Consider the following 13,022-nt stretch of genomic DNA (forward strand, 5'->3'; position numbering starts at 1 on the left):
ATTGAATTATAGTTTATACCCTTCGAGAGAACGAGAGATCGAACGATCGAGTGTGATCGTGGTGAAATCGAACAGAAAACAAACAGGGTTATCATCATGATCATAATTATAATCATAATCATAACTTCGCCATTATCATTATTCATATATCATCATCATCATGAACTAACATCATCATCATTACTTAAACTATATCAACTCATCATCATAAACATATATAACATAAAATCACCATCGTTCACATCATCCCATCATCATCATTATCACCATCGAGGTAACACCTCATGTATTATTATTATTTAATCTTTATCATCATGTTATCATAATTAACATAACCTTATCCTCATCATACGTAATACCATCATCATCATACATTAAAATCATCATAATCATCACTATCATGTCCATCATCACTTAAATAAGTGTATGCGTTTGTGTATTAAAGTTGACAGGAACCCAAAAAAAATATAACGATAGGCTTGTTATAACGTGGCCCAATTTTCTTCACAAGCCCAAGTTTAATCTCGATCCAGCATCCTAACTCATCGGCCCAACATGGAATGGAAATCACGGCCCAAACAGAAAATAAGTCTCGGCCCACTTCATATAAATACTAAACGAATAGCAGGAACTTTGGTAGCATGTTTTAAAACAGAAAACAAACAGGAATAGCAGCGTAGCAGGAGGCTCAAAAGTTGCAGAAACAGTAGTGATTGGTGACGTTTGATCGAGACTGAAACAGTTTCGGTATTAATTTATTAAATGGTGGGTGTAAGATAACAAAAGTCTTCAATGTGTGTTGTCCCACCCCATAATCATCAACAATAAAAATAATATTCGCTGTCTCCTTTTATGATTCAAGTTGCATGCCAAGTGATAATGACAATCAATTAACAGTATTAGTTAATTAAATTGGTATTCGAAAGTGGTTATGTTTGTGGGTTGAACAAGAATAGGAAAGAAAACAAATGGTTGCAGTTATATATAATAGGTTCGATGGTTGTGTTGGAACATACTAATGGGTAAGAAGCTAAGAATACATATTAATCTTGAATCAATGTACAATTTTGGCCTTTTTAGCTTCTGGGACTTGATTATCATCATCTCCTTCATTCCCCCCTTTGATTTCATCTATAATTTCATCTTCTTCCACCTTCTTACGTTTTAAAAAGTTCACGAGCCCATCTAACACAACCTCCGCATTATCAGACTTCATCAGTTCCTCTGCCACCTCAGCCGGCGTGACCTTCTTACATTTGATTAACTCTTTGATTTCCGTAAATTGGAAATGGTGGTCGTTAATGTTTAGGTAGTTAGCTGCTAGTGTATTGAATCCATCAACTGTCAAGTATGACATGTGAATGTGTACGTCCATTCGTCCTGGTCGAAGCAATGCTGGATCAAGTCTTTCTTTATGGTTTGTCGTAAATATTATGATACGTTCATCCCCACAACATGACCACAACCCGTCTATGAAGTTCAAAAGCCCCGATAAAGAGAACTACATGTGGCAATAAAGTGAAACAAATACATCAGAATAATCATTCGTATCCGTTCCACATTTATTGTCCAATATTTTTATGAAACAAAAAAAAAACATATTAATCAAATTGAACAAACTTACAAACCTGGGGATCACGAGCGCGTTTTGCTAGAGTTTCTTTCCGATTAGGTGCGCTACAATCAATATCTTCAATCACAAGTATCGACCGATTCGATGTTCTTAACATCATACTCTTTAAACTAGAATCACCTCCAATATCCATCAACTTTAATTCATATATATCAAACTTCAAGTAATTCGCTATAGCAGCGATCAAACTCGATTTTCCTGTTCCAGGTGGACCGTACAATAAATACCCTCTCTTCCATGCCTTCCCAACTTTTTTATAAAAATCTCGTCTTTTCAAAAACAACTCTAAGTCATCAATTATCGCCTTTTTCATCTTCGGATCCATCGCCAATGTGTCAAACGTCGATGGATGGTCCAATTTCACAGATCCTTTATGCCCTCCTCCATAAGTTTGTAAGTCATATAGCTTCACTACCTTCTTTTCATTCTTGAGATCTTGTGATTTTTTAATTATCAATGGCAAGTAAGAGCTTATTATAATGTCTCTGTACTCTTTATCGAATTTAAGCTCGATGTACTTTTTCTTTGGCCTACCAAAACTGTTGTCACCCTTTCCTCCTTCCTTTTGTTCTTGTGATTCTTGAGGAACGTACGTCCACGTAACTGAAATTCCTTCAAATGAATCTACTATCTCCTCTGATTCCGCAAACTTGATGTTTATGTGTTCTTCATTCGCTGATTTCGTGATCCTATGATCATTGAATCACATATTAACTTTATACAGATTCAAAATTAGATATTAAAAGTGTTTTCTGGGATCAAACATTCTAAGTTGTTAATATTTTTAATACTTTGTTTCTCAAATAGATTCACTCTAACTTAACCTTATCATTAATATATGGGAGTAAGGCAAACCTGACAAATATACTTCAAATCTAACAAAAAATTGGTAAGGAAATTTTTTTCTAGGACTGCTCATGTACCTTAAATTCAACAAAAAATGGTAAGGAAAATTTTTTCTAGGACGGATTGAAGGAGCATATTAAAAAGTTAAACAAGCTAAATCGATCCCTTTTTTTAATTAACATTAGGAACTGATCGAGCCAATTAGTGGTCCATAGATATATACTTTTTTTTCATAGAGATATACTTTTTTTTTCACATTTAAATGGTAAGCGTAGATCAGTTATTATGTAAAACCATAATACATACATACACGTTTATTTTATATATTAAAAAGTAAATATAGCGAGTTACCTAAGACGTTTGGAATCAGGGTTGATTCGGCTACAAAGAAAGGACTCAGCGGCATCAAACATATGGTTGGAGATCATGACATCATTTTCTTCAAACACGAATGTTAGTTTTTCTGAGGATTTATTAGGTTTCCAGTAGAGACGAAAACATTAATAACGTAACGTTGGAGTTCTATTGGGAAGAGCTGGTTAAACATTGTACGGAAGAGCATGATTGATGTTGACATCGATGCGTATGCCGACAGTAACGATGACGGAGTTGGCATCTGGGAGAGACTTAGATGCCACATATTCGAGTCCATCTGTTTAAGCATAAACGGAGGAATAACAATAAAAATGTGTATGTATTAAATAGGGTACGTTTATATACGGAGTATGTTGGTGATTAGGGTTTTAGTTATATAATAATAATAATAATAAACCTTTGATTTGAATCGCAATTGTTATCTAATAAATACTTTCCTTCCTTTTCGTACTTGGTCAACAAGCAATTAACTTGCTTTTTATTTTCAAAATCAAGGTTTTCATTATAATTAGAAAATAATAATATAATATATTATAAATTAAATTAATTAAGTAATATGGATAACGATTAAAATTATAATAATAGTCCTTTTGCTTTATACGGAGTATTAATTAAATTAAATTATATTAATATAATACTTCCTCCGTCTCACCAAAAGTGTCTACATTTTTATTTTGGGATGTCTCTTACAAGTGTCCACTTTGTGTTTCAACCAATAAGAAGAAGTTATTCTAGAGAGAGAAGACATTTGATTGGTGGAGAATTAAATTAGTGGAATTTTCTAAAAGTGAGTGGACAATTGTAATGGGATAGATGGAGTATAGTCTTTATAACTTAAAAACTTAAAAATTTATTGATCACTCCTAAAAAATTAGATAATGCATGACATTCATCCTTACTATAAATGCAAATGATGTTAACTGTCAGTTAAGATGCGATTGGATATGAGGCTTAAATAGATCTGAAGTATTAGAATTTATTGCGATTCGAAAATCCAAGATGCGTGTAATCAATCGTGACCATGTTTAGATTTTTGGTTTGAACACGAATACACGATGGAATCCCTTGGTGGAGAGACTCGAGATTCTAAAGGAGCATTAAAAAGGGCTTAAAAAGGAGCTAAGAGAATAGGCCACTACCAAGTTTGGAAAACTCGATAATGACATAGCAATCATAAAGCACAAATTACAAGATTGGGAGATGGCGGCTGATGATATAACTCCTTCTGAATTGAAAGATGACATAGCCATTAGATAATATTGCTAAAATTGTCGTGTGGTCTAAATTGAAAGATACATAACATATAGATTACTGATCTGTTTGAAGAACATAAAGCAGTCTTAGACTACAATTCGTTGGCAAACCGTAATATATGTGTGATAAACAATTTTTAAATTTATAAACAAAACAAACAATTAAATACTATCACAAATTACAGGCAACTGGTCCGATCGGTGTAGTAATAAATAGTTGATAAGTGAAGTTCGTTCTACTGGGAGCAGGTAATTCAATCGATTAGTTACTAATATCAAACTAGATGTTTTGAGGTTTTATGAAAGGGATTTTGAATAACAGAATAATAAAGATAAAGACATATAATTAAAAGAGTATTCACTTGTACCTTTAATCTCCCTAGCTTCGGATTAACTTTGAAAAACAAGTTTACACTACTACATTCCGGCTCTTTTAGACGTGTGGAAAAAGCCTCTTAGACGTGTTGAACAACACGTCTACATGTGACAGTTCCAATTGAGGGTACTCATATAGTGCGGTTCAAGGAACCGCTCTAAAAACTAATAATTCGACGTGTTGTCAAATCGTTAGAATAGGCTGTTCCGTTTATGTCTTTTAGACGTATTCCGTTATCTTCAATTAGACGTGTTCCGTTAGTTTCAATTAGACGTGTTCCGTTAGTTGCAATTAAACGTGTTCCGTTAATTGCAATTAAACGTGTTCCTGTATATTCCGTTAGTCACTATTAGACTTGTTCATCTAGATGCAATTAGACGTGTTCATCTAGTTGCAATTAGATGTGTTCATGTAGTTGCAATCAACGTGTTCATCTATTTGCAATTAGACGTGTTCCGGGATATTTTTATAAACCCGCCAAAATTTTTAAAATATTTAAAATTTTAAATTTTTAAAAATTTAAAAATTAAATATTTCAAATTGCCACCAAATATAACAGACTTCTGTAAGTAGACATGTTGTATTATAACAGAAATTTAAAAAGCAAATAGACGTGTTGAATTGGTTGTGCTATTAGACGTCTTGAATTGCATAACTAGTAAATACTGGTAAATGTAATAGATCAACAAGAATAAAACAATAATTATTTTTATTAATAAATAAAACCCAAATATACATATAAATTATCTTCATAACATTTACAAATGAAAAAGTCATAAATCTAAATCATCTAGTTATTACAAATGAAAAAAGCTGCTTACAGTTTATTTTTATATACTCCATTTCAAAGCAAAGCATCCTGCAGCTCAAAAAATCCACCTTGGCTCTTCAAAAAATCCCTTGAATTGGTTTACTTGTTTTGAAAGAAAAGTATTTTGAACATGCATGAATATATGGACTTTAACAATAATACCAAATCTCCAAGACTATTGACACGCAATATCATATCACATAAATGTTACACATACCAGACATCAAAAAGGAGACCACAAAAGCCATTTTTCCATAATATTGTCGAGATCGATTGTAGATAAACAACGTTCATCCCATGAAAGCTGTAAATTTTAAATATGTATATAAATATGCATATATACATATACATATAAAATATAAGCTTTTTGTAACATATACCTAAAGATAAAATTTAATAATTCATAACTTAAAATACTTACTTCGTCAATATTAATAACTTCCTTTTTTATACGACTACTTACGATCGAATGCATCCAACTGAGCACATAATATCAACACTCCCAACTGCTGGGTTGTTGATTGCACCGCATTATAACCACACGTTTATACACATTTATTAATTTAACATGTCACACGTAACATTAACATGAACATGAAAACATGGATGAACAACTTGGAGGACTGTTTGTAGACAGCTAGGATGACTAACCTTAACTACATTCCATTGCAAAGGACCCCAAGCCCTATTCAAAATTAAACAAATAAAAGAACAAATGATATTGTCTAATGTGACATAATGTAAATGTAATCAAGATTTAAATTAACAACTATTATTGATTTAGAAATAAGTCTTACTGTGTTATACAGTCTTGTATTTAGGAGAGTGCAATGAAATCAAAGAGGGTTGGCCACTCTATCTTGTTCCTCCTCTATTTGTTGGATCTCCACTTGTTTCTCCACAACTGGGTGATCTTCCATTCCCCGTTTTCTCTCAACAAACTTGTCATTCAACACCACCTGTTCGTTTACCTGTTCCAGTTCGTCTACCTGTAAGACTTTCAGTACATTTACCGGTTCGTCGACCTGTTCGTCTACAAGTTGCATATTTCCTGTCATGTCGAGATGTTCTGTCGGGTCATGATGTTCAGGTGTTGTAGCTGTTTCATGTGAAGTTTCATGTGTTCCAGTTTTTTCTCTTTCCACCACCACCCTTTGCACCTCCTTAACCACAAATTCCTGTACCTTTTCCATTGTTACGAATTGGTCTCCCTTTTGTTGCTTACCAAATTTGCTATATCCTAGCGTGCTACTAACACTTCTGGTTCTATCGCCGTGTTCTTTCTCCACATTAACTAACAAGGCATCCTCACCTTGTTTATCTGTGTTAACCTGGAACAAAACAAGAAAATTAATTGGTTATAAAACAATTCTAGGTTAATAAGGCTATAAATACAAATTAAAGTATATTACAATTTTATCTACAAAGGACTCATTCGTATCTGGAATTATTGGCCTCTTCGTTTCTTTCGTTCGCTTCATCCTTCCGAGTACATAATTCCTTGTAGCAGGATTGGAGATATCGTGGTATACTGTATGCTTTTCAGGATCTTTTTTCTCCATATCCCATTATTCTTGGATGGCCTCGATAACCTGAACGACCTACACGGGTGTAATTATCTTTTGGTTGTTTCAAGGCGTTTAATCTGCCTTTTTCCCGTAATTTCTTTACAATTTGCATGGGATTAAAAAGCACATTAGTTTCCATCAATTTAAAAATGTAATTCCATACATGTTTAAAAGCAAATGAATAACACTAACTCTTTTTGCTGGTGTATCTTCAAGTTCACAAAATTGTCTCCATTTTGCTGCAGTTATGAAACCGTAATCTGGACATTCTTCATAAGGAAGTTTGCCTTGAACCATATACATTCTTAACTTGGCCCTGAATCTCTTAAAAGCCCCGTTACAATGATGAAGCTTTTGTTTTCTTCGCAAAATCATCTTTGAAAAAATTATGTTCCTGTAAATGTTGTTACATATATAATTAAACATTAGTTTAACAAATTCTGATACCTTTATGAAACAAAATTCTTATAAGTTATGATTTGATACCTTTATGTCCAACCATAACGCGTCTTTCTCATCTTCAGATACTACTTTCCAATCATCCTCAATAAAATCAATCCTATGCCTTGTAAGAACACCTATGTTACTGGCCAACATAGCTTGATATTTTTCTATCGCCTGCCCAAGGAATCACTGATTTTTCTTTAAGTTTGTTAACTCCTCTTTTAGTCCTATTGTTTTGGCTCTGTATACATGAAAAAAATTAATAATAAGAATCTAACAATAATAACAATACTAATACCTTAACAATACTAGTAGTTCTAGGTATACATACAATAGAATTGAAATCACACACGTACCATGATGTTTGATGTATCAAGTTCTTGAATTTATCGAATTTAGCGGGTTTCTGCAGTTACCTACAGAGTTCGTGGGATTGTGTATAGAACTATGTAATCGCAAAACAACAAAATGATTAACTGACGGTTTGTAGTAGCGATTTGAAGGAGTTTGGATCACTGCTAGGGTTTGTGAAAATAATACAACAGTAAATGAGACTGGCAGTTTGTTTCAATTATGATCGGAAGTTGTTTTATGTCAATTAGTGGTGTCAATTAGGTTGGCGGTTAATTTAAAATTTTCGAGAATAAATGGTGGGTGATTTGGCCATTAAGCTTATCAGATGATGAAGAAGTTTAGGTATTTTACCTATAGTAAAATATTTCGTATTTTTTAATACTCCGTAATAAGCTACTTGACCCGGCCCATTTAGAAAAAACTAATTAATGGCAAAAATGATCCGGTATTTTAAAAATATCTGTTTAAAACCTAAAAAATTTAGAACAAAGTTTATCATCACATTTGTTTATTTGAAATCATTAAAATCAAACAACATATCTACACTTTATCTGTATTTATGCTTTTTTATTTGTACCTGAATCGATTTTATCTCACAGTTATGTGCATAGATAATATCAGTGTTTTTCTTTGGACTTACACTCATGCAGGTGTGAGTCTGTGATTTTAATGTGTTATACCTTTAAGTTCATACCAAATGTTCATTTATGATATTGCACCTGTATATATTATTTGCTAATTATCTGCAGAATCCCAACTGTTACTTAGGGTTTAATTTATGTTACATCAATATGTATTGTGAACTTTAAAGATACAATACCAATATAGTTTGCTTAGGATTGAAAATGACAGCATATATATTTTATCCGACAATTTTAAATCAAATAATTGATCTGTGATGTAAATGAGTATTTTGTTCTTTGTTTGCATATTAATGAATTGAATCACAAATACAACACCAAACAATGATGCCTCTACTAGTCAAACACGTGCACTCGCCATTGACCAGCTGAATAGAGCTGAAAGGTACAACATATATATATATATATATATATATATATATATATATATATATATATATATATATATATATATATATATATATATATATACCGTTGATGTCACATACATCTTCTTCAACATACTAAGGGGAACTTTTTGGGTGAGTTAGATACTTTTTTAGAGAAACAGTTAAATGTATTTGTTTATATAGCATTGACAAATATTTAAAAAATCTTTAACAAATAATATGTCAATGTCATTTAGGAACTATCTGAGGACTTTAATCGCATCCGCGAACTCGAGGCTGACTGCACCTATCTATGCTTGGATATGGAAGGGATATTCCATTGGTGAGGCTTAAAATGAGACGACCCGTCCTAATCCATCTGGACGAATACATTACATTTGGTTACATCGCAAGGTACTTGACCTCTATATGATACATTTTACAAACATTGCATTCGTTTTTAAAATACAAACTTTCATTACATTGAAAGTTGACGGCATGCATACCATTTCATAATATATCCAACTATAATTGACTTAGTAATAATCTTGATGAACTCAATGACTCGAATGCAACGTCTTTTGAAATATGTCATGAATGACTCTAAGTAATATCTCTAAAATGAACAAATGCACAGTGGAAGATTTCTTTCATACTTGAGAATAAACATGCTTTCAAGTGTCAACCAAAAGGTTGGTGAGTTCATTAGTTTATCATAATCAATCATTTCTATCATTTTTGTAGACCATAAGATTTTCATTTTTTCGAAAACAATCTGTGCAAGTCTGCTCACTGCTGTAAAAATCATTCATACGAATTGAACCCTGGTAACCGACATTAACAAAATGCATTTAGAATATCCCCAAACATAAAAACTACGAAGTACTAAAGCAGTTCAAATTCTCTGACTGGGGCTTGTCAAGGCCCATAGATCTATCTTTAGGATTCGCGTCGATTGGTGACAATTATAATAAACACAAATTCTTAGGTTACCAAGCTCAAACAGGTGATATCCGGTATAACAATTCAATCGTAGAATGTAGTTTCTAATTACTTGTGTCTATTCGTCAAACATTTATAAAAGCGCATGTATTCTCAGTCCCAAAATATATATTGTAAAAGCATTTAAAAAGGGAGCAAATGAAACTCACTATACGATATTTTGTAGTAAAAATATGCATACGACGAAACTGAACAATGCAAGGTTGGCCTCAGATTCACGAACCTATATCAATTATATATATTAAACCTATAATTAACATATAATAATAATCAAACCAGTTTGTATATATTAGTTATATATATTATTTTTCTTAAAATAGTAATGTATTCGTTATTTCAAATGTTATGTATATATATCTATATTTAAGTTATGTTAATAATGTATATTTAAGTATTTATTCCTATATGGTATTAATAATAACATTTATATACCTGATTATACTAAAATATATTTATATCTTATATGCAACTTAATTAATATTATATAATAATAAATAATAACATTTTATTTTTAAAACAAAATAGTGTGTAATATTTATATAGTTATTATATATGTATTAGATATATTTTTATATAAATAACTTTTAGTTTGTTAAATAATGACTTTAATAATACTAAAATAGTGTTAATAATAATAATAATAATAATAATAATAATTAGACTTAATGATGATAATATTAATTTTGATAATAATACTAGTCATTTGATTTGTAGTAATAATAATAATATAATTATGATGAAGTAATAATAATAATATCAATATCAATGAAAATAATAATTTTATTAATAATTCATTATAACTTAATCCTTTTCATAATAATACTTGTATCTATAACCTTTATATTTATAACCGTAATGAAAATAATAGTAATAATAATAATAATAATAATTACATTAATAATAAAAATGATAAAATTAATAATAATAATAATAATAATAATAATAATAATAATAATAATAATAATAATAATAATAATAATAATAATAATACTTTGGTAATAAAAACTACCTTCTTCATTATCTTCCATCATTATTCAACCTCACTCGAATCATCTTTCATCAGCTCATCATCATCGATTCTTTTAGCATGATCATAACTAAACATCAAAATTCTAATTATCCTCTAATTATAATCATAATCATCATCAAAAATCATATTAATCTAAAATATCCATTATTCTCATAAAATCACATTTTCATCAATCGTAATTCTATCATCCTTATTATTATCTCTTTACTTTGTAACTCTTTCTTTGTTCGACGGTATAGAAAATAGAAATAAGAACACTGTGAATAATAGAAATCGTTTAAGTGATGTGTGGTGATGGAATTTGGACCTATGCTAACCAATATTGATCCGGCCTAACAAGTATAACCTCATCGGCCTACATATGCAAAAGTAATTCTAGCCCAACACAAACTAATTAGAAGTCCAAATAGCTAGCCCATTAACATGCATGAATAGGCTGTTCGATGGTTAATTAGGCATGGGGTTCGTATGGTACAGGAGCACAAACGCATCCTCAGCTCAATCATTCATCATCATGTACCTCATCAATACATCATCTTCCATTACATAATTATAAAAGATAGCTCATCGGTATTTAAATAATATCACTTTGTATGAATAGATACTTGATTAAGTATGATCATAACATGTTCCCCCACCATCATCACAATTATGCTCGTTATATATACAGAATCGAAAAGTAAGCTGCAGTAGCAGCAGTGAGTTGTAAATAGATGCAAAACGGAAGCTGTAACAGAAATAGTTGCAGGTGGGTTTCATGAAATAATAGAGAGAAAAGGGTGTTGATGTGACAACCAGGAAATTTCCAATCAAATTTAAACTTTATCTTTATATTATTCCGACACGATAAGCAAAGTTTGTTAAGTTAAATCTCAAGAATTTTAAATTGTGTTCATACATTCATTATAACCTCGACCAAATTCAGACGATTCACGAACCGTTATATATAAATAAATATGTATATATATGTATATATATATTATAACTTGAGAATATTAATAAAGTATTAAACGTATAATACTTTACATGATCGTATTTGTTTCAATATGTTTATCGATGGAATTAGAAGATAATATCAAATTGTTGATTTATCAGATACATTATGATATGATTACGGGTCTATGTTATGAGGTCCACTGTGATTTAAGAAATCTATTCTTTTTGACAACATTCGGAAAATGGTAAAGTGATTTATAAGTAAGAACGTGAAGTGTAAATAACTTAGATGTTGGATATCGACAAGTTAAGTAACTCGACATTTTTCATTAAGATGATTTCATACGTTTATTTAACCTTTGAACTTTATCCCATGCTTCACTAACAAACTGTAATTTAAAAACTTGAAACCTATTATGAATATATATGATTCTATTTTTTAAAAACATTTTATGATATAACGATTTCCATTATTTTAACCTTTAAACAAAATGATTCTTAAAAATATATTTGGTTTTGGAAAACAAAATTATTATATTTATTTGATTTAGTTTCAAACGTACAAAAACGTTTTCAGTTTAATAAGAACTTTATTATTAAAACGTATATAACTTTTATAAATATCTAGAACCACTTTTGACAACTCATTACTTAACCAGTATGATAAAGATAACGATATTTATATTTTATTTTATTAAATATATATAACGATTTAAATTAATATTATATATATTTATACGCGTATTATACGTACATAGTTTTATACTTTTACTATACTTAAACTTTACCTTTACTTTATTTTTACTTTACTTTAACTTTAATAATTCACTTTAATAATTCACTTTAATAATTCATACTTTAATAATTCTCTTTAATAATTCATACTTTAATAATTCACTTTAATAATTTATACTTTAATAATTCACTTTAATAATTCAAAAATCTATTATAAATAGAATTCAATAGGCTTCATTATTTCATAGAAACTTGAAAATATTTTTCTCTAAACTCTCTCAATCGATTTACATATATATATTTACTCCGTATTATTTCAAGATATTATTAGTATACATAAAATATTACGTCAGAGTGCTGTCCGAGTGATTTCGAAATTGTTTTTCGAGTGGGATTGGATTAAGGAAATTATGAGTTATAGCTATGGAGGTGATTGGTATGGTTCATGGGTATGCTCGTGAGGTCAATATAGTGTTTATCATCTCCGTTGCGTCTACGTACCTTTCCTGCAATATTGAATCTCAATATTGATACGTGAGTACTCATAATTTAACTTTTACATACTAATAGTGTATCCCTGACTAGTGCTCGAGTATATAGGATTATGCATGTTTGTACTTTTGATATTGCCTTTAGTTAGGTTATGTTGA

At 30.4% G+C, this 13,022-nt stretch overlaps 1 pseudogene; it reads right to left on the reverse strand.

The window, feature by feature from the left end:
• Positions 1 to 1,054: 1,054 nt before the first annotated feature.
• On the reverse strand, positions 1,055 to 4,104 carry LOC139849180 (AAA-ATPase At2g18193-like; annotated as a pseudogene).
• Positions 4,105 to 13,022: the final 8,918 nt, after the last annotated feature.

The sequence above is a fragment of the Rutidosis leptorrhynchoides genome, chromosome 5 (genome assembly GCF_046630445.1).
Source record: "Rutidosis leptorrhynchoides isolate AG116_Rl617_1_P2 chromosome 5, CSIRO_AGI_Rlap_v1, whole genome shotgun sequence".
Lineage (NCBI taxonomy): Eukaryota > Viridiplantae > Streptophyta > Magnoliopsida > Asterales > Asteraceae > Rutidosis > Rutidosis leptorrhynchoides.